Here is a 26503-nt window from a genome sequence, read left to right on the forward strand (position 1 = left end):
GAAGCCTACCTTCATGTACTCTTCTCTAGCAAATGTATAATTTGATATAATTTGAAGTCCCACCGTTCAAGCTATCGGAGCCTATTAAATACTTAGCAGGACAGGGAGGCTCTTCCTATTGGTTGTGTGCTACTGTCTGTCATTCAGCACACTGGTAGGAGTCCTGGGTTACTGTGAGCTTTCTGGGGAATCTGACTGCGTGTCAAGTAAGTCACCGGCAGCTCAAAGCTGGTCTTTATGAACGCTGTTCTATTATTGGAGTGTGTTGTGGACAGGAAAAAGGTGGGATACCAATACATATCTGGTATCGGTGGATTCAGCAGAATCAGGGCTTTTACAAACAGTGAAATTTTTGTCAGTAAATGTAGTTGTTCTTTGAATAAAAAAACACAACAGAAAACTTAAAAAAAAATTGTCATTTTTTAAAAATACATTTCACTCAAAAATGTTGTTATATCTCCCGAAAAAGTACACAGTTTTGTTTGTGTTAAAGCCCAATTCATTACGTAAAAAAAATATATATATGATGTTCCATTTCATGTAGGTTTTCTTGTAAAAAAAAATCCTAAGTAAACCTAATGAGTGCAAAATGTCTAAAAAGTGCTTGGCAGTAGATGTTCATGTTTAGGACAAATCAGTTGGTAGGGTAAGGGTTAAAATGGTGTCATACAGGCAGCAGCAGAATGTAAACGCATGCGCAGCAACAGCCCGCTGTTTTGGGCGTTGTGTTTATATCCTGCTGCTGCCTATATGACAGCATTTTGAAAGAACTATAATAAAGAGCTTTTAATTACATTTTGGTGGCGCTGACCTATCCATCTAATCTGCTACTGTGCCCCAGTTGGTATACTGGGGTTATAGGTCGTGGCACACCTCTGAACTGTCTACCTCACTACTGGGGTGAAGGAGCCATTTTTGGTGCCAGTCTACCTCCCTCTATGTATGAAGCCAAAAGGTCATCATGACAGCCAGGCAACTGTAATTCTTGAAAGGGATTGAAGAGGACATCCTCCATATTAGCCAGCTGATGAACACTGACTGTTGGGCAATACTGCTTGAAAATAATCAAAATGTGTGATCTTTGACTGTTGTCACCCAAAGAACTTGCGCAATGATCTGTGATGCATCCTGAGCACATGGCTATGTTTACAAGCCCTTTTTTTGCTATATTAAGAGCCATTGCCAAAAGCCTTTAAATTTGTACACTAGACAAACTTTTGCATTGCACTGCTACTGCATGCTCTTGTGTTCAGGACACTTGTGGGAATCGTTCTGATTGGTGGGACGGAAAGGGTTGTATTCAGGGATGCTCAAATCCGAATTCGGGTGAAACCCGGATAGTTGCTATCCGGATTTCACCCAGATACCTGGGCAGGGGGGGGTCAAGCTTACCTGTCTGACGTCTTCTTCGGTCCGTCCCTCGGCGCCTCCCACGATGCGTTCCATGCGGCGGTCACGTGAGTACAAACACTTCCTCCTTCCGGGTTGAAGGAGGAAGTGTTTGTAGTCACATGACCGCCGCATGGAACGCATCGTGGGAGGCGCTGAGGGACGGATTGAATAAGACGTAAGACAGGTAAGCTTGAATCCCCCCGACCAGCCCGCACAGGTTTACTGGGTGAAATCCAGATAGTAACTATCCGGGTTTCACCCGAATTCGGATTTGAGCATCCCTGGTTGTATTGTCTATGACAGCTGGGTTTATGGTTTGAATTTACAGCATCTTTCACCTACTCTGTTTTTCAGTAACTGCCGGAATAGCCATATTTGTAGCTTAGGGACACAGATTGTGACGTGCTGGTGGCTTACAACCATTGGTTCAGCTGGAAACCGGGATGTCTGAAATGGTGAGAAATTTCTTGGGGTTTAGCTATATGAAGGATAATTGAGTTAGAGTTGTGTAACCTCAGTACACTTTTGTAGCCGGGAAGGGGAATTCTCTCACAGCCATTTTGACAATGTATGTGAATATAGAAGTCCTTAAACTATATGCTAAGATGATCATGGTCCTTTTTCGTCTCTTCCCTGACACTCCCCATACCATAGGGAACACAGGGAAAGGGGATTTTGTCCTAGCCTGCGCCAGTGCAATTGTTTTCATTCTATACTTCATGGAATGCTGTTCTCTTATATCTCACAATTCTTTCATCAGCAAATGTTTGTCTGACCTACAGTGGTTTTCTCAGGGAAGGAATAAGTGTTTGATGGATAAATGTTTGTCATAAAGTTAGACTCTTATCTCGTATTCCCAATAGCAAGAGATATCCTATGACTAGAGAAACATGGAAACGGCTGTCGCTGAATGCTTTTCACAGGTGCTCGTTTCTAGGTTATCTCTATCAGTGTTGCTTGCAAATTTTCGCCAAAGTAATTTTCGCATCGAAAATGCTATTTTCGGTTTAGAGAAAAATTTCACGAAAATGGCTTGTATTTTCAAATTTTTGCAAAAACTTTTACCACAAAAAAGATAAATCTATTTTCACTGCAAAAAATGTCAAAAATTATTTTTGTAGACATTTTCGATTAAAAATCTAATTTAAAGTGGTCCGGAGCACTTGCAAAGAACAGACTGAAGAGTGTTCATTCCACACAGAAATGCTTAGAAATCAGCTGCACTGAGATGTGTTTGTTTATTTGACTGTAAAGCCCCATCTACATGATACGATTCTTTGTACGATTCGATTACAATTCTATTTACGATCCAATTAAACCCGATATGTCCGATCGGGATTCGATTCGATTAAATTCGATTGTTCTGCAATTGCAAATCGAATTGAATCGAATCCTGACATGTCGGATTTAATAGGATCGTAAATAGAATTGTGATCGAATCGTACAAAGAATCTTATCGTGTAGATTGGGCTTAATTATCTGTAGTAGCGTGTTATCAGTAGTCCTGACTCACAGCACCTAGGTAGGTGCTAGCAGGAGCTGGCTGTACAGGAAAAAACAGAGGCTTTAACCCATCCTTTGCTCCCTGAAAGCTCATTCAGTCAATTTTCAGGGCTTTTTTTTGGGGGGGGGGGGGGGGGGGAGGAATTTCTATGCACTGTAACAAGTTCTCATACTCTGCCTAATCTTTTAGAGCAGAGAGGAAGTTCTGAGCTCAGATCCACTTTAACTTTATTTTCACAATAAGAATATCGGCATTTTCGCTCATCACTGATTTCTATTTTACAAACCTGATTGTTTGTAATCGTAAATAAGAATTAAACAGTAAATGGCCAACCTTCTCATCCTTCCTTGGTTCCCTCCCACGGATGCCCCCTATATAACCCTGGGGTTCAGTGATTCGTAGCTGAAGCAAGTATTTTGGGCACTGGCGGTGCTTCAGTAAAATGGGCACTGTATAGACAGCAATGTTAATTCCGGCTGTAGCAGGGCCCAGTGGGCAATTTGGTTCCTGGCGGCGCCTGATAAATATTGTAATTAGGCAGCACAGATATTGGCGGAGGGTGAGCTTAGTGGCAAAGGTGGCACTCGTATCGGTAAAGACTGCTAGAGGTCGTTTAGGGTTGGGCAGCAATAGAGTTTGGTGGGTGGGGTTCAAGTTAGAATAGTGTTAGGTTAAGCGTTAGTAGATGATCAGTGATTCAATTTACCGATATTCTACTATCGGCTTTCCTCAGGGCCAAAACTACCGCAGAATCCTTTTTAGATTGTACAGATTTGTAGCAGCAATTTTCAGCTTCAGTCCTCAAGTACTTCAGAGGTTCCTGTTTTCAGAACTTGCACACTTTTTTTTTTTTTTTTTATATAAGGTTAACAGTTATTACAACTGTTGTCATTGAAGGAGTGTGCTGGAGGACTTAAGTTCAAAGATTCTGAATTCACGGATATTAGTCATGGACATGAGATACTTACTGACATACAGAAGTGTTGGGGTTGCTGAAAGATCATTATTGCAGGATTTCTTCCTTTGAACATGCTTGGATCATCCAGTTGTAAGCGCTTGTCTGTAACAAAGGCTGTGACTAGTGGGATATTCATGTCTTACTGAAAAAAGCAAATGATAGGGGACATTCAGACTGGACAATCAATTCTACCCGTAGGCTTGAGTAGGAGCAATTAAGCTCTTTCCTAGTTATCTTCTTAGACCTATGCAGTAGATCTAGGATACCCACTACTTTAGATATTATAGAGGAAAATGTTAATATGCATGCTACACTTCCCTCTATGTTGGCCATCTGTAGAACTAAACTAGCACGTCAGATTGGCTGCGTACAGTAATGGACAATCCCCTGACCATAACTCTGAAACATTTCTTCTCTGTATGTCTGCAAGGTAGGCAAGTATAACTTGCACGTTATCATTTATTATGCTGGCATCAAGAAAACCTGAATTTCGTGAATTTCATGTTTAAGCCATTTAATTTTGCTGTCTACAAAAATGTTGTATCTATATTATGACATTATGCATATTTTATAATAAAGGCACAAAGGTTACAGCAAACGCAGTTACTTAAAATAGAAAATGCTATTCGGTATATTTGCATTGTAAATACGCTTGTTTATGCTGGGATTTCCCATTTACCTTAAAAAATAGACCTGTAGAGAGAGGTGCTTGGTATCAGCCATCTGACTGACATGGAAGTCTTGTGTAAACATTCATAGAACTCAATGGATATCAATAGTAACCCACTTCTATATCGTCGTTTTCAGATAAGAGTTCAAGTTCTTCACAACCTACAACTTTGTAAAAAATAATAAAAATAATAATAATAATAATGAATGAGCTGAGATCTATCTAATTAATTCTTTGATGGAAATCTACTAATCCATCTGCAGCATGAGATGATACTATTGATATGTTAATGACATTCTTATAACTGTTCTGCGGGTGAGGAATGACTCCTAAGATTAACAGAATTCTCACTCTAACATACAACATGAACTTAACTATGCAAAAGAGCAAAAAACATTTTTGGATCCCACTCTAAGCCTCACAAATGCCACTTTACTGCTATGATATAAAGCATACCCAATGACTGAGCCACCTACCTCAGAAATTATAGCTTTTATCCCAAGCTTGTCCACATTTCTGTAATACACAGTTAGTATGGGACATCTTCAGCTGCCCCGATACAGCAAACCAATTAAAACCCCTACAGATGTCAAGTAGGAAATTCATCCTGTGTGAGTACAGGACAACAGACTTGCAGGTCAACTCTGCAGTTTCCATTTGTAGACAGGCTTTCAGCAACCATGTGGTAGATCGGTGTATCTTGTGCTACATAAACATTAGAATTTACAGGAAATGTTTCCAGATGCCCTCTTATTTGTAGACTGCCACCAAGCCCAGAGAAAGGGCTTGTTTACAGCTCATGAAACACTCCTTCAGAGACAGGAATATCTCTCCGTTTTCAAAGGAGGTGTAAGCCATGCAGCCAGATGCACACCAAACAATGTGCTGTTACCCCTTACTGAGCTGGTAGATAATGCCAAGGGACATTTTCCAACAAATTTCAATGTGATGTATCTTATTATACAGTATGTGAGCCGTCCCTGGGCTATATTTACCTCCCGCAGGAAATAGGATTGAGTGGCAAGCCCCCTATAGCATATCATAAAAATACAAGTGCCAGTCCCACAATACCATGCCACCTCCACCATAGCCACCCAGGATAGGGTAGTCGATAAGCTACCTAGTCTCTCTGTTCTCTCTCTCTCTCTGTGTTGGGTGAAAGACGGGCGTAATTGTTGCCTTCCAGAAGTGACCGGGGGGGGGGGGGGGGAGACCACTGTAATTACATGACAGCACGCCTCATAAAAACAGAATTCCAGCCAGGATCCTGGGGATTACAGTAGCTTCAAGAGGATAGTGTGTGTATTAGGGGGGAGGGGGGAGAGTTATGTAGACTGGCATTAGTTATTTTTTCGTTCAGTCTTTGTGATTCCAGCAAAGGTCATGGAGTTCTTGCACAATTTATACAGGTAGTACAGATTTCAACTACGAGCACACCCATTTAATTGGTAAAAACAAAAACAAAAAAAACAACAAATAAACTGATAGTTTTTTGCACCAAAATGATATTTCAAGTAAATCTTGTTTTGGTAAGACTGAACAGCCATATATGGCTAAATCGTTTCCCAGTTATACCCCATCCAGATATTGCTATGTTCTATGTATGTAGCCTTGTGGGGTAGAATTAAGAAGGTCAGATGGTGATACGTATGGCCACACAATATTATCTACTAAAGTTGGTTGAACTCATGAAATGCGTTTTTTGTGCTCAAATTTCTCCACTAATTACTAGGTGTTTAGGAGGTAAGTGCCTGCACTTATACTCCTTTTTTGATCACAATATGTTTTTTTTTCTGGATGCCTCTAGATATGTTTTTATATGGAACTGACCTGTATAACCTTCCCCAGAATCTCCACATTTTTACAAGCAGGTAAACACGGTCGTAAATTTTAATGAGTCTTCTCAGGAACTGGAGCCTTGATATGACCAGCTGTTGTAAGTTTGTTAGCATTTTGTGTTGTTTGTTGAGGATGTTTTGCAAGTAGTAATTTCCCCTGTGGAGACGAGGTAGTATCTTATAAAAGTGCTGTTGGTTTTTTTTTTGTTTTGTTTTTTACAGATTAGGAGCATATAGATATTTGCATGTACTTGGTAGGGTCCTGTACTATTACTGCAGTTGGGCATTGGGCTGTGGTTTTCGATTGTTTTTGTTTTTATGGTCAGTAATCCACATCCTCTCATAAATGTGCCTTTCTTTTTTATACAATCCTTACATGTTGTACAGTAGAGCTATTGATCACATCCCACACCTACCCTCAGTCTTTACCACATAATTCATCAGGTTACCGTTTCCACGGAGAATATATGCTATCCTTTCACTGTAGTCAACAAGCTGCTTGACTTCATGCCATAATCATGACATATCACTGGGCCAAACCATAACCCTATCAGTTTGTCCCATCTCACATTTTACATACTGTTTTGTTGAAGTTGTTTTTTTTTTTTGTTACTGTGTATATGTATATAATAATTTTGGTTGTAGTTTTATGACAGGAAGGCTTTTGCGTGATTATCAATCCAAGTTATTAGGTTTCGAAATAAAGTTTAGTGTTGTATGTATCTTCTATAATTCAAATTTAAAAAAGTTTAGTCAGTAAAGTGTTGCTATCTTTTAGATTGAATAAAGACAAGCCAAAAACGTACTGGGCTGGTTCACATAACAAGCACAGGCCAAATATCAGGGAAGTCTGGAATGTTCCATTTTGCTGGAATAGGGCTAGGTCACACCAGTTCTCATCTCTATGGTTTATGTCACGCAGTCTCATTCCGATGCTGGTTTCTCCCCTTCTCAACCCGCACATCTTATTCCTCACGGTTTTTAATGTTGTATAGAGATTTTAAAAAGAAGAAAAAATATCTAAAAAAAAATAATAAAAAAAATGGTAAGGCTGAAAACGCAGCACTCAGGACATGGATATAAATATTGTACATATGTATCTTTTTAAATAAAGCTCTCCATATACGATACAAGATGTTTTTTTGAATGTTGGATTTTTATCTAAGGTTACGACAGAGAGAAATGCTATATTTCCAAATCAAGCAAGATAATATAACAGAAGACATCTCAGTGGACCTTTTAGTTTTACAGGCTGCCACAGTTTGTGGTTAGGTGTGCCTTAACAAAGCAGAAATTCATACTCCCTTAAACATGTTGTGTAGATTTGTAGCCATCCTCTAAAGTGTTTTGTTTTGTTTTTTTAACCATTGGGATTTTCAGAATGGTTGCCACAGTGTTCAAAGATTACCTTACTAAGGGGAGAAGTATTTCTGTTTTAGCAGGACACAAGGTTTTATCTAAAAACTCAACACACATTTAAAACAAGCTTAGAGCCACAGCCACTTGTTAGTTGTGAGTTGGTCAAAATATAGAGTAGTGATAAAATCAAGCTTTATTATATATTTTTAATTAGTTAATGAGCAGAGGCTGATAGTACTAGACGTGCCTCCTGCTGGTACCCTCCGAAATATTTTTTTTTTCCTTGGGTTAATGTTTCCTTACTAACATTTTTTGAATTTTGTTTTCCTGCTCTGAATGTTTGAAACATATCAGCTTCCTCAGACTCTTGGTTTATGTTTGCCTGCCCTTTGCTCTTAAATGTCTTTTCCCTTCTATTTTCTCTTTTATTCTGCAGATTAAAATGTGTGTTTTGTGCATCTGTGAGTTTTATTTCGGAAATAAATTGTATTTTCCATTATAACATTGTCTCTTGTGTGTCTTTTCATTGTTTCAGTTCTTATATCATAGGCATACAAAAAGGAACACCGGGAGCCTAATAGTGCAGTATGTAGAGGAAATGGGTCAATATTAGAGTGTGAATAAAGGTCCGTTCACACGCCGGACTGGAGGCAACGACAGTCCGGCGTGTGTACGCACTGTCGGCGGACTGATACGGCTGTTTCTGAGCGATCCGCCGGGCCTGTTCTCACTCATGATTAAGAAGTCGCTGTATGTAGATCGAAAAGAAAGGGGTAAAACACCCCTCCACCAGGGGTGGACACAGTATTCGTAGAAAAGGAACAGAGGCGCCAACAGGATAAAATAAACTAAAATTTTTAAAAATGCTTGGGAGGCAGTGGTGGACTTACCTCCTAGAAGCAGACATGATAACTGTCAATTTCAAAAAGACATACATTTGTTGTATACTCCCAAAAAGTCTTTGAAATTAGGTGAAGCGCTCAACAACACAGACCACGTCACATAATGCAATGGCAAATACACAGCATGTATAGAATTAAATGTCAAAACAATATCTCTTGTTTCACAGATATATATAGCACTCAACAAGAAACAGTCCACCTATGGAAAGAGACAGATAAATTGCGTTGCATTAATCTTTCAGAGTCCACCTGGACTTAGGGGGAAGAAAATTTATCCTAAATCATAATATATTCCTTGTATTTTGTCCACAGCAGGATCCAGAACCATTATAAGTCCACAATTATTTTACTTGAAACTTGATCCTATTTTTTAGCTCCACTCAATCCAATAGTCAGATAAAATACGCTTACCAGCAGGTGTGGCTGACTATATCACAAATCAGCAGGCAAAGCATGTATGTATTGTCATCATAATCATCAAATAGCTGCGCACTTTGATACTATTCAAGCAAGTGTCTCTCTCTTTCATGTAAGACAATCAAACAATACAATTGAGGTGGAGTTCTTCCTAAATGGCTTTTCAGAGTGTGGTGACCACCTCTCATGGGAATTCACCTCCACCACACCCCAAGCAGTGGGAACTCACCGCATACAAATGACCCTCTATTAGATGGGTCTCCAGCGCCTATGGGGTCATCTGGCCGCCCCCTGCCACTCAAGGATTCTCCTCCACTGTTGTCACTTTGCTGTAGCATAACCAAAGCTCCCATAGCGTAAAATTGTAAAAACACTTTAATTTTAAACGAAATGCAAAATTACAAACGTGTCCGTTGTTTAAGGCACAGAGTTTTAGTGGGCTCTACCCCAAACGTGGGCCACTGGGTCGGCTTAGCTGCGCTGGTCCTTTGGCCTCCCTCTGGTTCCTCAGGTATCCCCTGGTGCTCTTTCCCCGTTTGCTGGCCGCGTGCGCTTGACCGGTTTCGTCGCCCATAGCGACTCCTCAGAAGCATGGATCTTGTATACAAGAAAGCGCTGTAGCTGGTCATCACAGGATCAGCCAGTTCAGTCGGTGAGCGTGCGTTCGTATCCATATATCACTGGGGGGTCACACTGTTTGAAGTCACGCAGGGAGCACTTATGGTGTTATGGTGTATTGCTAAAGCTGGATCACGCTATGTTGTCCCTGTTTCTCTGAGCATTATTCAGGGAGAAGGTGATCTGCTACGAGGAATTACAATACATACATGCTTTGCCTGCTGATTTGTGATATAGTCAGCCACACCTGCTGGTAAGCGTATTTTATCTGACTATTGGATTGAGTGGAGCTAAAAAATAGGATCAAGTTTCAAGTAAAATAATTGTGGACTTATAATGGTTCTGGATCCTGCTGTGGACAAAATACAAGGAATATATTATGATTTAGGATAAATTTTCTTCCCCCTAAGTCCAGGTGGACTCTGAAAGATTAATGCAACGCAATTTATCTGTCTCTTTCCATAGGTGGACTGTTTCTTGTTGAGTGCTATATATATCTGTGAAACAAGAGATATTGTTTTGACATTTAATTCTATACATGCTGTGTATTTGCCATTGCATTATGTGACATGTGGTCTGTGGTGTTGAGCGCTTCACCTAATTTCAAAGAGTTTTGTTAGGGTGTAGACACCTCCGTTTGGTGTGGTGATCCAACACATCCCACGAACTGTGAGGAACCTTTTGAAGTAGAATTAATGTTAATCGTTGGTGCAGTTGTGTTAGGAGTGACTTGCTAGCTAGAGGAGCGCATAGACCACTTATCATTCACTCCCAAAAAGTGCTGCATCGTGTTTCGCAGGTATAACCCGCTTCATCAGGCAATAAACAGGGGCATAGACAGTGTATAGTAAGTGATGCACCACGTGCCTCTGTGGTCTGCTTCTAGGAGGTAAGTCCACCACTGCCTCCCAAGCATTTTTAAAAATGTTAGTTTATTTTATGCTGTTGGCGCCTCTGTTCCTTTTCTACGAATATCATGAGGAGCGCCTCTTGGGTCGTAGGAACAATCTGAATAATCTTTGGTCAGGTTTATCACATGTATACAGTGAGATGGTTTATTTTAAAGTGTAAATTCAATTTTTTTGAACAAAGGGTGTAAACAATGTTAATGCCACAGAAGACAAGTTTTTTCATTTAAAAAAGTTTACAATCCTATGTCAGACTACATGCGACATTAGCCTTTTCATCTATAATGTCACAACATAGGAAAAGGTGGAGGTACAGACCCTCTATATCATATACTGCTGAAAATTCTTTTCCTTTTACCTCTGTTCCATGAAAGAACATTCCAAATAATTTTTGGATCTCGGGAGTAATAGTTATACATTAGTGGGGTAATGTGCAGAATTATTTAAAGTCTTTAAAAGTGGCTTGTTTGCTATGTGCTTATTCATCATCACAACATAATGGTAACATCCCATAACAGCCAGATAAGCATTGGGTTAGCAAGTAGTGGCACCAGAATTCAGGGCAGGAAGACAATGATTGAAGAGGACACAGAACAAAAGATAAGGACACCGAGAGCCCAATATAGTGTAGTATGTAGTGGTATATAAGAGGAATGTTACAGTAAGTATAGTAATACTCACAAACCAGGGTTACCACTTAGGCAACCACTGTAAATGCAGGTGGGAAGATTAAGCCTGTTCCCACTCAGGAAGAAGTTGCTCTCTGTAGATAGGATAAAAAAAAGGGGTTTTCGCCACTCCACCAGGGGTGGACTTGTCCACCCCTGGTGGAGGGGTGTACAGAGGCGCTTGGCATAGACCTGGATGGCTATTGCTGTATACACCGATCTGACTGCCTTATGAAGCAGGGTCACGCCTGCGAAACGAGTTGCAAAAATTGTAGCGTGTACATTTCCTGTTAAACGTTAAGACGTTTGCACTGTTGTGTCCTTTGGAGTGAGTGAAAAACTACCACTTCTATGTTTTAAAAATGTTATATTTTATTCTTTTGGGGCCTCTGTTCACTCGCATACAGAACAGAGCATGGACTTTCTTACCCTCCTGCTGAACGGACGTTCCCTCGTGAGGTGTCTCGGGGGAGTTTAGTGTTTAGACAAATTAGCTATTTTATAGAAGGTAGAGAAATGGTATCTTGCACAAAGAAGCCTACAATTGGGGATTTTTTGCATCCTCTTATTGGCCAAATAGTTGCGTGTTGACTCGGACGTATTGGGCCAATTGGAAAATGCGGAATTTTACAGAGGTATTCGGACTACCACAGAAATTTTAGGCCAATTACAAGAATCAAACACTCGGTAGTATCAGATAGGGCTGCTCAAATCCGAATCCGGGAGATACCCGGATAGTTGCTATTCAGATATCTCCAAGTAAACCTGGGGTGGGTGTCAAGCTTACCTGTCTGACGTCTACTTCGTCCATCCCTGGCGCCTCCCATGATGCGTTCCACGTGCATCACGTGACTACAAACTCTTCCTCCTTCAACCCGAAAGGAAGAAGTGTGTTTAGTCAGGTGACTGCTGCGTGGAATGCATCGTGGGAGGCGCCAGGGACGGACGAAGAAGACGTCAGGTAAGCTTGCCCACCCCGCACAGGTTTACTGGGAGATATCCGGATAGCAACTATCCGGGTATCTCCCGGATTCGGATTTGAGCAGCCCTAGTATCAGAGTCTTGTGATTGGTCTAAAATTATTCATCTCCATAAAGCTTTTCAGCAGATGGAAGCATGAAGTGCTCCAAAATCTCCAGATAGCTAGCTGCATTGACCCTGCCCTTGATAAAACACAGTGGACCAACACCAGCAGCTGACATGGCCAGTGGCGTAGCTAAAGAGCTGTGGGCCCCGATGCAAGTTTTACATTGGGCCCCCCCAAGCACTCTATATATAACAATTGATATGACGCACCAAAACCTGCCAATGGCAACTACAGTGTCAGAGGTGCAAGAAGGGGATGGGGAACAGCTTGTTAATGATTACTACTATTCAAAGTATCTATAGAAGTGATTATTATGAGGACAGGACCAATAGAGAGCTAAAACTGCAGTTGAGGAAGGGTCCTTTGGGGCCCCTCTTTACCAAGGGCCCCGATGCGGTCGCAACCTCTGCAACCCCTATTGCTACGCCCCTGGACATGGCACCCCAGACCATCACTGACTGTGGGTACTTGACACTGGACTTCAGGCATTTTGGCATTTCCCTCTCCCCAGTCTTCCTTCAGACTCTGGCACCTTGATTTCCGAATGACATGCAAAAGTTGCTTTCAGCTGAAAAAAGTACTTTGGACCACTGAGCAACAGTCCAGTGCTGCTTCTCTGTAGCCCAGGTCAGGCGCTTCTGCCGCTGTTTCTGGTTCAAAAGTGGCTTGACTTGGGGAATGTGGCACCTGTAGCCCATTTCCTGCACACGCCTGTACACGGTGGCTCTCGATGTTTCTACTCCAGACTCAGTCCACTGCTTCCGCAGGTCCCCCAAGGTCGTCCTCTTCCCAATTTCTCCAGTGCATTCTATATACATACCTTTGGAAAATACTCTCTGGTATGGTGTTAATTTGTTTTGTTTTTTTATGGATTTGTTGTACTACCAATTTGAAACCAATTTACACCCTTCTAATTTATTCCATTGTAGCTAACCCAAAGTATCTTTAATGTCCCCAATTTAGGTGCAGGTTTTGTTGTTGTTTTTATACTTCTAAAAAGGCTGTCTGCTGTTAGTTGCCCAATGTTTTTATTAAACATGTCTATGGAAGACTGAGTGTGTACAATGCCCACATTTTCCCTATAAGTAAGGATGATCAATGAGATGCAAACGATTTCGCCTTACATTCAAATTTTATGTAAATATTATGCAGCTTGAACTTTTGACTAATCAGAATAAATTCTTGTCAATTCTATTGGTCTGTTTCAAACTGCAGATGATGTACATGAAATTTGAATGCAAGGGGAAATGATTTGCATCACACTGTTCCTCCCTATCTATAAGGACATTGCTGCAGTGGCAGGAGGGGGGTGGGGTTGGAATGTGAAGGATGCCTTACTAGCCGCACACAGGGCTGGGGAAAAGGTTCAGTCTTATCCATGTATTTATTAAAAGAATTCCCAAGTGTGTACTGTCCTTCTTTAGGATCTGCTAACATCTCAGTTCCAAATTCCACAGGATACCTTCAGAGATGTCTTCTAGAGTTTATGCCGAGATGGGTCAGGAGGTCATCTACAAAATAGTGTTTTAATATTTTCAATTATTAGTTTGTGTAGTATGAGGGACTACCTTAAAGGGAATCTGAAGTGAAAAACTTATGATATAATTAATTGTATGTGTAGTGCAGCTAAGAAATAGAACATTAGTAGCAATGATATGAGTCTCATATTGTTTCCAGTACAGGAAGAGTTAAGAAAATTCACTTATCTATGCAAAACCGCTTCTCTGAGCTCTCTGAGCTCTCCAACCAACTTGGTTGGCTACAGTGCTATTTTCTGAAGCACTTATACATCAAAGAAGCAGGGAAGGATAACTTTAAATAAAGTTTTACTGCAGGGAAGTTTAAATGGTTCAAAAAGCTCTGCTCTGTTTCATAGTTTAAAATGCAGAGTGTAGTTTGTAAACTGCAAATATTAGATAATGATGCAATTTTTTTTATAAAAAAAAAAGCTATATAACTGAAAATAAAAAAATGAGACTTTCTTTGCTACTAATATTTTATTTTAGTTGTACTACACATACAAGTAATTGCCCTCAATTCACTAAGATCATGCTGGAGATAATAAGGCAAGAGAAAACTTACCTCCACACAGTGAGAGAGTTATCTTATCTCTTCATTCTTTAATTTACCTCCTCTGTAGTTAATTTACCTCCTCTAGTTTTTTTCACACCCAGTTAATTAACATCCTGTCGTTAACTCTGGAGTTATTTTAAGGATTGGAGAGTTAACTTGAAGACAGAAGAGTTAAGTTTAGGTTTACCTGAGGTAAAATGTTTCCTGAATACTACATGCCTTATCACCATGGTAACAACTCTAGAAACGTTATTAAAGACAGGAGATAAGCTTAGTGAATTGAGGCCAATTATCTCATAAGTTGTTTTTTTTCCGCTTCACTTTAACTGTACAACTTTACTTCTGTGTCACTTTAACAATGCACAGCTGGCTTGAGATCTGTACAGTCAGACTGAAACATGTTTAGTCATGCCTAAGAATACGGATTAAATAAAACCAATCTAAGAAAAAAGTAAATTGTACAGTGTATATGGCCTCCCTTATCCTCTTAGGAAGCAGGGATTAATGCTAGGTACACACGATGCAATTTCCGATCAGATTCTCGAGTCATACAATAATTCCTGACATGTCAGACCTGCTCCAGATCGATAACTGGATCAATTTTCAGAACACACTACTGCACAAAATCGATCCCATTATCGATGAGAATCAGATTGGACATGTTGGAAATTGTTTCTACCAATTCATCTGATGGGAAATTGCATCCGTGTGTACCAGAGGCGGAATGTGACATGAGATACACATATATGTACATAATAAAACATTACAACAGAGTCCCCAGTATCCGGCACTGGCGGGGATCGCCTGATGGATGGATAGATATATGTGCTTGCCACTGTTGCCAGTTGCTTGAGCTACCTGCCAAAAAGCATAAATCTCCCCCCAGGTGCAGGCAGAATACTCACTCGAACCTCCAGCGATGTCCTGCATCACCTCACGGCTTCTAGCGGCTTTCCGTGTATGGAAGCAGGAGTGTCAGCTGACCCGCATCGGGTCATGGGGCATGCCGACTTGCATGCACGGACGCCGGGAGCCACTAGGAGCCTGTGAGGTGATGCAGGATGTCGCTGGAGGATGGATGGAAGCTCAGTGAGTATTTAGTGGCCAGGCATACCTAAAAAAGGTCTCCGTAATCTATCAGGCATGCTGGTTAGTTGAGACTTCCTGTTGCCTGAATTCCGGATAACAGGGACTCTGCTGTAGTAACCAGGCTGTTTTAATTGTTTTATTTTGCTGCCTGAAAGAGTTGATTTTTAGGCATGGAAGTGACAGCTTCTGTCTTGTCGGTACCTTGTTGGGAATATAGTAAACATCACAGATAAACAAACTACAGCAATAAAAGTTTTCCTTTCAGAATACAACTTCTGAGGGCAAAAGAGATAAAATACATGAACTATTGACCTTTTTCTAACTCTGGGACACTTAATAGGCTGCCACTGGTTAGAGACAGTAAAACATTCAACCTACTTTGTAACTGTTTAAATATAAAATACAACCATGAGATAGCTTAACAAAAAGGTCATTTTTAGAAGTAGGAGGGTAAATATAAATGCTTATCTCATCAGTTTTTCACCCCGAGTTCATTTTAAAGGGACTCAGAGCTGGATTACATTAAAAGTTTTATACATACCTGGGACTTCCTCCAGCCCATACGCTCCGATCGCTCCCACACCGTCATCCTCCGTTGTCTGCAGCACCGGTTCCGGGTGCCCGCATTTCCATCAGACGCGGCCAGTCTACGCATGAGAAGGGCGCCCTCTACATATCTCTCTAGCGGCTGCTGGAGAGATACGCAAAGAGCACACTTCTCTTACGTCAAACTGGCCGCGTCTTATGGAAGTGCGGGGACACGGTATTGGCGCTGCAGAAGACTGAGGACAGCGGCGTGGGAGCGTATGGGGCTGGAGGAAGCCCCAGGTATGTATAAAACATTTAGGGCCCATTTCCACTTGTACCGCACGCATCTGCGTGCCATGCACTGCTATGGGATTCGCATCCTCCAGCACAACTTCGGATGGAAATGCTGGCCAAATCGCTAGCGCAAGCGATTCGGCCTGCGGCACTATTACTTCCTATGGCAAAGTTTCCCCTGCGAGGATTTGCCTGCGGGGAAACTGCAGATTCGGCCCGGTTTCCACGCAAGTGGAAACGGGCCCTCAATGTAATCCAGCTCTGGTACAATTTAAGGTGTAGAAACTCGCATCTCACAGATTGCATTGCTGCAGGCTGTATATTTCTCTTCACACACAGGACCCCTTCATGTGCAAGACATACAATGACATCCTCTGTGATAGATCCCACAGGCTGGCTACAGATTCTCTCATCTCATAAGGAAAAAAAAGGTGAGCTGAGTTGAGCTTAAACCAGTGTTTCTCAAACCTGTCCTTGTCTCAGCTAGGTGGATTCCATGCAGTTGCGATACTAATTACCCCCCCCCCCCCCCCCCCCGTGCATAAATGAGGTTGCCTGCAAAACATGCACTGTTAGGGAGTCACAAGGGCAAGATTGAGAAACACTGGCTTTAAACTGTACATTTTGTTTGTGGTGTTAATTACATTTAAGGCCGTCAGGGCCAGATTTACCATAAGGCACAGTAGGCACATGCCAACAGGTGCCTGATGATGGAAAGGCAGCTCACTCACCTCCCCAAGTGCCCCCCTTCTGCCTTATCCATGCAGACTCCTGAGCAGAGAGTAAATGAGAGGTTACATACTCAGCTCTCGGCATTACACTGACAAAATCTCCCTTCAGTCAGGGCCATCTCTAAATACCTAATACTTGGGGGCACATGTATCTAGTTAATACTAAGGATAGCCCTGGCTACATAATACTAAGGGCCCTTTTACACTTGATCAGTTGGTGTGCGTTAGTATGCGTTGGTATGCATTAGTACGCGTTTTTTCCATAGCAGTGCATTCGGAAGAAGATTTCAGTTAAAACGCGTTAAGTGTAAAAGGTGCCATAAGAAAACATGGGCATTACTTTGAAAATCAGTTTTTTTTGTTGTTGTAAAGAGTAACTGTCAGGCTGCAAAATCTAATTTAACCAGTTTACCCCCCCCCCCCCCCCCGTACGAATTTCTCAGTCCCTTTTTCCATCCTTTAACCCCCCGTACTTTCCGCGCTCCCGCCACTGCCCGTGCTCCCGCTCTCTCTAGTGTGCACTCCCGCGGATAAACATGCCGCCCGCCCGGAGATCAATGAACGGGAAAATCCATTCCCGTTCGTTGATCTAAGCCCCGCAATGATCCGCTGCTTTTCCGCTAAGCAGCGCAATCATTGTGAAAAAAACAAAACTTACCCAGCCTACTACTACTTCCGGACGCTTGGAGGTCGCATTAAAGGGGTTCTGTGGGGGGTTTCTGAAGAGAAAAACTGCCACTTACCTTGGGCTTCTATGAGCCCCATGCATCGGTAATGTCCCACGACGTCCTGCTCCCATCCGCCGTTCCGCGCAGCCGGCACTGGGCTATTATTCGTCTGACATACAGACGAATAATGCGCGTTGACGTGCCTCCGCTCGCGTCATCTGAGGCTTACTGCGCAGGCGCAGTACAATGGAGCCTTGTACTGCACTTGCGCAGTAAGCTTCCGATGACGCAGGCGAAAGCGAGCGGGTGCGCGGCCACTCTAGCGCAGCCGCAGTTGGATCCCATGCCGCTTAGACCGGGGCCGGCGGCGGCGAACGGCAGATGGGAGGAGGACGGCGTGGGACATTACCGCTGCACGGGGCTGATAGAAGTCCAAGGTAAGTGTCCGTTTTTCTCTTCCACAACCCCCCACAGAACTCCTTTAACCACTTAACGACCGCCTAACGCCGATAGGCGTCGGCGGGTCGTTAGTGGTATAGCATGGAAACGGCCGCTCGATCGAGCGGCCTTTCCATTCCAGTTCACGGAGGCTGTCTCCGTGAACAGCCGGAGAGCCGCCGATAGCGGCTCGCCGGCGAAATGTAAACAGGCGGGGAAGAAATCCCCGCTGTTTACATCACACGGCGCTGCTGCGCAGCAGCGCCGTGACGTAGATCGGCGATCCCCGGCCTCTGATTGGCCGGGGATCGCCGGCATATGATAGGCTAAAGCCTATCCTAGGATGCGCAGGACGGACTTCCGTCCTGCGCATTACGGGTGAAGAGGGAGAGGGAGGTAAGCAGAGGGAGGGCGGAAATGGCTGCGGAGGGGGGCTTTGAGGAGCCCCCCCCGCTGAACGAACAGAGCCGGCGGCGATCAGACCCCCCCAGCAGGACATCCCCCTAGTGGGGAAAAAAGGGGGGAAGTCTGATCGCCCGGCCACATTCCTGATCGGTGCTGCGGGCTGTAGAGCCCACGCAGCACCGATCATTAGAAAAACCCCTGGTCCTTAAGTGGTTAAACAAAAAGTTACTGGTGCCATCTTGTGGCCAAATAGTAAAACTACACCCTAAACATTTTTCACATACAAATGAATTAGTTATACTCAAAAAATTAACTCATTACCTCCCACACTCCCCATTTTCTTTTTTTTTGTAATTAAAAAAAAATTAAAAAATTTACAATTAAAAAAAATACATAAATAGTTACCTTAGGGACTGAACTTTTTAAATATTTATGTCAGGAGGGTACAACACTTTATAAACTATGGGCTTGTAATTTGGGATGGACGCAAAACTGAAAAAAATGCATCTTTATTTCCAAATAATATATTGGCGCCAAACATTGTGATAGGGACATAATTTAAACTGTTTTATAACCAGGACAAAAGGGCAAATAAATTTCATGGGTTTTAATTACAGTAGCATGCATTATTTAAAAACTATAATGGCTGAAAACTGAAAAATAATTAATTTTTTCCTATTTTCCCATTAAAACACATTTAGAATAAAATAATTCTTGGCATAATGTCCCACCTAAAGAAAGCCTAATTGGTGGCGGAAAAAACAAGATCTAGTTCATTTCATTGTGATAAGTAATGATAAAGTTATAGACAAATGAATGGAAGGAGCACTGAAAGGTGAAAATTGCTCTGGTGCTCAGGGGGTAAAACCCCTCAGTGCTGAAGTGGTTAAACCTCTATTCTCCTGTGTTAAACAGTTTAGAAGGAAGCCAAAAAGGCAATACTGAAGTTAAAAATCTCTCTTACTTTTGATGTGTGCTGAACAGCAAGGCTGTTAGACCCAAGCTCTTAAAAGGACGAGAGGCCGCATACCATACTGCAAAGCATTCTGGGGCTGCTTCTCCCCACCTTGGGTCCTCCCCTCGGCTGCTAGTGAGAAGTTACAGGCTCATGTTACAACAGTGTGTAACTCACAGCACTGAAAAATCTCTGGGCAGAGTATACTGCATGAGTCTGCTATTGTTCCTAGCCACATGGCTAATTAATATTCACTGCACAGTAGTGTTGTCTTTTTTCTGAGTGGAATCATCAGGAAGCCGGGAGGACATGACGACACATTTGGCTTCATAGGAGACAGACAAACATGGAACCTGCCATGAGCTGTCAGGAGCATCATTCTCTGCAAATACTATATAAAAATTCTGTGAAATCCAAACGTGGACAGTGAAATGCATATGTAATGTAAGTACAGCCAATCTTTAGCTACTGATATATGTGTTTTTTTTCCCTCTAAGACCCTATACCTAACAGCTCCTCTTTAACTGAGAGCAACTGATTAAGTGTAAAAGGGCCCTAAGGGCCCATTTCCACTATCGCGAATTTGTATGCGCTTGCCGCATGCAAATTTGCATAGCCAATACAAGTGGATGGGACTGTTTCCACTTGTCAGGATTTCTGAGCGTTTTCGTCCGCGTCATAAATTCGCATGGCAGAGCCATCAGAATTCGCATACCGCATTCCGCTATGCGGGTGTATGCGAATTTTCATGCGAATTCGCACGGAATCAACTGAAAAGCACACTGACACTGCCATGGTTAAATTCGCATACAGCGTCATTCATGCGAATTTGCATGAAAATTTGCATACAAACATCCGCATGCGATTTTTTTCCACGGTGATTCGCACCGCACAAGTGGAAATGGGCCCTAAGGGGCACCTGTAGCTACTACCTATGATGGGCAAGGGAACTAAGGGTGACAGCTGGGCCAGCCAGCACACTTGCAGTGTGGTACCACAGGTGTTTATAGGTTCATGTAGGGCAAAGTTTAGGGTGCCAGGAAATCTGGGCCTATAGGCTCTTGTGATGTAAATCTGGGCCTGAAGGCCGCTTTCAGTGGGGTATTTTTTTAACATTTGAGTAAACGCATTCCTCGGTTTTGCCAAAAGTAGAGGCATTATGGTCACCACTATCCAGCCACTCTCTAAGTGGCAACAAGAAAAGATTAGGAGGAGAGATTGATGAGACAAGTCACAGAGTTTGGGGAGGACTGCAGAGGTCCCAAGAAAGGAAAAAACAGAAGCTCCTCGAAATTATACACTCTCGGTGGCAAGGATGACCTCAAATGGTCTTCAAAGGTGTTGTCTGTTCTGGGGATAGGTGCTTTGGCCAGCAGACAGCACCTTGCAAGCCATTTGATATCATACTCGCCACAGTTGTTTATTTTAGCTGAGTTTGTTTTTACATTTAACATAATTGCAAGACTGGAGGAATTTTATTTTATGGTTACCTAGTGGTCAAAAACCATCACAGGCAGAATCTCTATGGTTGTGAACGTGCACCTTTTGATTGCAACATACCGTATGTTGTACAGTTTCCAGTGTTTTGCTGAACCTTCAGCTCCAGAGGCTGCATTGCTGCTCTGAAAGCATTTTATAAACAGGCCCCCGACTTTGAAGGTCACCTCACCTGAACTCAGGAACTCTAGTGCACACAAATACACGCTTTAAAGGGGAGCTGAAGAGAGAGGTATATGGAGGCTGCCATGTTTATTTCCTTTTAAACAATACCAGTTGCCTGGCAGCCCTGCTGATCCTCTGCCTCTAATACTATTATCCATATCCCCTAAACAAGCATGCAGCAGATCAGGAGTTTTAGACTATAAAGTCAGATCTGACAAGACTAGCTGCATGCTTGTTTCTGGTGTTATTCAGATACTACTGTAGAGAAATAGACCAGCAGGGCTGCCAGGCAACTGGTATTGATTAAAAGGAAATAAATATGGCATCCTCCGTATACCTCTTACTTCAGTTCCCCTTTAACTCTGGAGCTAGTATGGAAGGTAGAACCTGTTCTACCACCACAGGCAAAACAAAGTTGTCAGAAGCAGATCTCCATCGCTTCTCATTAACATCTCTACCAAAGTTCAGTCTGTGTGAATGAGAAGAGAAAGCTGGCAAACAAATAGACCGCAAACGTACAGTGGGTTGCAAAAGTATTTGGCCCCCTTGAAGTTTTCCACATATAGTCACATTACTGCCACAAACATGAATCAATTTTATTGCGCAGAAAAAGTGGGATCAGCGCATCACCAGGCTGCCTCCGAATGGCCTCAGCTCAGAGATGCGCTGAGCCCCCCCAGAGACTACAAACGCACCTTGAACCCAAACAGAGGCTCTGCATATACACCAAAGAAAAACTAACAAGTGGGAGCAGCTGACCAGAATTAAATCAAACATAGCAAAGAAATGAACAGCGCTACTTAAAAACAGATGAATGCTTACCTGCAAAAAAGTGCAGACCCCACTCTTCGACAGTGGGAGGGACGAGTACCTAACAAATTGCATGCAAGCTTGTTAGTGGAAACTAACATCCTCCAAGTGGTAGACAGGTTGTATGTGTGCTCATTGTGTATTTGTATCCCATGAGTGGGGTCTGCACTTTTTTGCAGGTAAGCATTCATCTGTTTTTAAGTAGCACTGTTCATTTCTTTGCTATGTTTGATTTAATTCTGGTCAGCTGCTCCCACTTGTTAGTTTTTCTTTGGTGTATATGCAGAGCCTCTGTTTGGGTTCAAGGTGCGTTTGTAGTCTCTGGGGGGGCTCAGCGCATCTCTGAGCTGAGGCCATTCGGAGGCGGCCTGGTGATGCGCTGATCCCACTTTTTCTGCGCAATTCTTAATTTTACTGGTAGCGCGCCCAGGCTATGCATATGCATAGGTAGGATTTAGTTAGTGTTAGGTCCCCTCCCATGGAGGAAAGACTTCTTCGACAGTGGGAGGGACGAGTACCTAACAAATTGCATGCAAGCTTGTTAGTGGAAACTAACATCCTCCAAGTGGTAGACGGGTTGTATGTGTGCTCATTGTGTATTTGTATCCCATGAGTGGGGTCTGCACTTTTTTGCAGGTAAGCATTCATCTGTTTTTAAGTAGCGCTGTTCATTTCTTTGCTATAATCCATTTTATTGGAATTCCACATGAAAGACCAATACAAAGTGGTGTACATGTGAGAAAATCATACGATTCCAAACATTTTTTACAAATCAATAACAGCAAGTGGGGTGTGTGTAATTATTCAGCCCCCTTTGGTCTGAGTGCAGTCAGTTGCTCATAGACATTGCCTGATGAGTGCTAATGACTAAATAGAGTGCATCTGTGTGTAATCTAATGTCAGTACAAATACAGCTGCTCTGTGACGGCCTCAGAGGTTGTCTAAGGCCTGGTGCACACCAAAAAACGCTCGCAGATCCGCAAAATGCTAGCAGATTTTGAAACGCTTTTTCCTCTTTTTCTGTAGCGTTTCAGCTAGCATTTTGCGGTTTTGTGAAGTGTTTTTGGTGTAGTAGATTTCATGTATTGTTACAGTAAAGCTGATACTGAACAGCTACTGTAACAAAAAACGCCTGGCTAACCGCTCTGAAGTGCCGTTTTTAAGAGCGGTTTGCGTTTTTCCTATACTTAACATTGAGGCAGAAACGCATCCGCAATCCAAAATCTGCAGCAGCCCGGGAGTATGCGTTTCTGCAAAACGCCTCCCGCTCTGGTGTGCACCAGCCCATTGAAATACATTACCCTAGCGGATCCGCACCCGCAAGCGGATCGCAAACCGCAGCAGAACCGCTCTGGTGTGCACTAGGCCTAAGAGAATATTGGGAGCAACAACACCGTGAAGTCCAAATAACACACCAGACAGGTCAGGGATCAAGTTATTGAGGAATTTAAAGCAGGCTTAGGCTACAAAAAGATTTCCAAAGCCTTGAACATCCCACGGAGCACTGTTCAAGCGATTATTCAGAAATGGAAGAAGTATGCCACAACTGTAATCCTACCAAGACAAGGCCGTCCACCTAAACTCACAGGCCGAACAAGGAGAGCGCTGATCAGAAATGCAGTCAAGAGGCCCATGGTGACTCCGGACGAGCTGCAGAGATCTACACCTCAGGTGGGGGAATCTGTCCATGGGACAACTATTAGTCATGCACTGTACAAAGTTGGCCTTTATGGAAGAGTGGCAAGAAGAAAGCCATTGTTAACAGAAAAGGATAAGAAGTCCCGTTTGCAGTTTGCCACAAGCCATGTGGGGGACACAGAAAGCATGTGGAAGAAGGTGCTCTGGTCAGATGAGACCAAAATGGAACTTTTTAGCCAAAATGCAAAACGCTATGTGTGGTGAAAAACTAAAGCTGCACATCACTCTGAACACACCATCCCCACTGTCAAATATGGTGGTGGCAGCATCATGCTCGGGGGTGCTTCTCTTCAGCAGGGACAGGGAAGCTGGTCAGAGTTGATGGGAAGAGGGATGGAGCCAAATACAGGGCAATCTTGGAAGAAAACCTTGGAGTCTGCAAAAGACTTGAGACTGGGGTGGAAGTTCACCTTCCAGCAGGACAACGACCCTAAACATAAAGCCAGGGCAACAATGGAATGATTTAAAACAAAACATATCCATGTGTTAGAATGGTCCAGTCAAAGTCCAGATCTAAATCCAATCGAGAATCTGTGTCAAGATCTGAAAACTGCTGTTCACAAGCGCTGTCCATCTAATCTGACTGAGCTGGAGCTGTTTTGCAAAGAAGAATGGGCAAAGATTTCAGTCTCTAGATGTGCAAAGCTGGTAGAGACATACCCTAAAAGACTGGCAGCTGTAATTGCAGCAAAAGGTGGTCCTACAAAGTATTGACTCAGGGGGCTGAATAATTATGCACACCCCACTTTGCAGTTATTTATTTGTAAAAAAAAAAATGTTTGGAATCATGTATGATTTTCGTTCCACTTCTCATGTGTACACCACTTTGTATTGGTCTTTCAGGTGGAATTCCAATAAAATTGATTCATGCTTGTGGCAGTAATATGACAAAATGTGGAAAACTTCAAGGGGACTGAATACTTTTGCAAACCACTGTAGTTAGGGCCAGTTCACACTTGCTTAAAAAATGTACCCATTCGGGTTGTTTTTTAATCTTCGCTTAGAGCAGGAAGCGGATCCTAAAGTTAAAAATAGGATCCAGCTCCACAGGTTAAAAAAACCAAACAATGGATCCACTTGCTGCTGTGTGCTAAGTGGAACGCAGAGTCTGAACTTGGCACAATTTACCGGACCGGACAGGAAAATATATGCAATGAAAGCCTATGAAAACGCCTAAAGGCTCGTTCACATCATACGTGCTTCCGTGCACATTTGGAAGCACGTATGATGTGGTGACACGCAAGAACGGCAGAAGAGCATAGACAGCCCTTCTGACGTTCACATCAATGGCGGCAGAAGAGCATAGACAGCCCTTCTGACGTTCACATCAATGGCGCTACACAGCAGTACGATGCGCTATGATGCTCTTGCATATTGTTGCATGCGTTATGACCGCAAGTGCAGAGGTGACACAGTCACTGTCAATTGATGGTATCAGCAGTGCAGCGGGTAGCAGCGCAGATGGCGTGCGAACGTACGCGTTGCGTTCTGATCACACAGCCATCTGCACTGCATAGATGTGAACGAGGCCTCAGTGCGCTTCTGTCTGCTTTTTATCAGCACATCAATACAGATTGATATTGCTGAAAAGCATACAGAAGCGCACTAGTGTGAATGAGGGACAAAAACAACTCACCAGAAATATGCAATCCCTCTTTCCAAATCCGTGACCGGTATGTAATATTCTATGCAGAGCTGAGGCGCCATCTAGTGGTAAAAACAGAACGTAAACAGGATCAACTTTCTGCTGTTTACAGCCTTACTATTCCCAGCCACATATAAACTGAACGTGCATTTATAGGTTTCTCTCAGTTGAAAAAAAAAATTACAGTAAAAAACGTTCATACACTAAACTAAATGTTGACCCTAACATCGTTATAATAACCTAAACATTTTATCTATGGCATTTTGATTAGGAAGTGTACCTGCCAGTAACAAAGATGGCGCTCCCAGACGGTGCTCACAATCAGCTGAGGCGAGGGGGCGTGGCTCCTCAGTGACAGGCAGAGCGAGTAGGGAAGTGAATGTTGGTAGAGAAGATCTGTGTGGAGTTGTGGGGGGTAAGTTGCTGCTACTGTGAGAGCAATGTGTAGTTGTGAAGCGTGTGTGTGTTACTCAGTTGCATTAGACGATTAAACAAAGTGGGTGCAAAGTACTACTGTGTGCGAACTGGTTGCAGCTTCTTATGTTTCCCCAGTTTTTTAGTTGGCAGTTCCTGGTGGCAAATGCAGAGAAGAGCAGCAGTGAGATCTCATCCCTTAGGCCTGGTTCACACAGGACGGATCAAAAACTGATCCCTGAAATGCCTGTGCAGTAAGCCAAAGCCACTTGTGCAGAGCGCCTCCGTGCTTCTGCGCTGTCGCGACTGTGCTCGTGCATGAAGTGGTCATGACGTGCTGGAAGATCCCAGTAGCGGTGGAGGTCCGGAGGACGTCATGGAAAGCTAAAGGTTCCAGGGGCTGCCCTCTCCTTAGGTAGGGTCCATACAGCCTGTATATGGCTGATCCTGCTGCTGCACAAGTCAGGGCTGTGTTAATTACTATTCCCCCTCCAGGCCACCATGGATAGTGGTGAAATGATATAATTCGTCTTTCAGCGATTGCGGTTTTTTAAACGACTTTGGCTCCGTCTTCTGACTGAGCTGACGTTGCTCACTGAGCGCTGCTGTAGATGTGATTTCCATTATAGTCTATGGTGGTGCCTGCTGCGCCCAAATCTAGCAGCACTGAAAAGCACTGCTCCGTTGCTTATACCCCCCCCTACCCACTGCATCTTCACTTTTTACCAGAGCCTTTCGGTCCTGGTATCGTTTAAAGTAAACCTATAACGAA

General features: G+C 43.0%; 1 protein-coding gene and 1 long non-coding RNA gene across 2 annotated transcripts in view; one reads left to right on the top strand and one right to left on the bottom strand.

Moving 5' to 3' along the window:
- Positions 1 to 13686: 13686 nt before the first annotated feature.
- LOC137541049 (uncharacterized) lies at positions 13687 to 25473 on the bottom strand. The gene is made up of 2 exons (XR_011025078.1): positions 25309 to 25473; positions 13687 to 13832 (listed from the first exon to the last, which is right to left on the bottom strand). It is a non-coding gene; the product is annotated as an uncharacterized lncRNA (long non-coding RNA).
- Positions 25474 to 25628: 155 nt separating this feature from the next.
- The window catches only part of LOC137541038 (inactive phospholipase C-like protein 2), a 478057-nt gene continuing 477182 nt past the window's right edge, over positions 25629 to 26503 (top strand). The window contains exon 1 of the mRNA XM_068262181.1: positions 25629 to 25732. The gene's annotated coding sequence lies outside the window, so the exon portion shown is untranslated. The remainder of the gene's footprint in view (positions 25733 to 26503) is intronic.

The sequence above is a fragment of the Hyperolius riggenbachi genome, chromosome 12 (assembly GCF_040937935.1).
Source record: "Hyperolius riggenbachi isolate aHypRig1 chromosome 12, aHypRig1.pri, whole genome shotgun sequence".
Lineage (NCBI taxonomy): Eukaryota > Metazoa > Chordata > Amphibia > Anura > Hyperoliidae > Hyperolius > Hyperolius riggenbachi.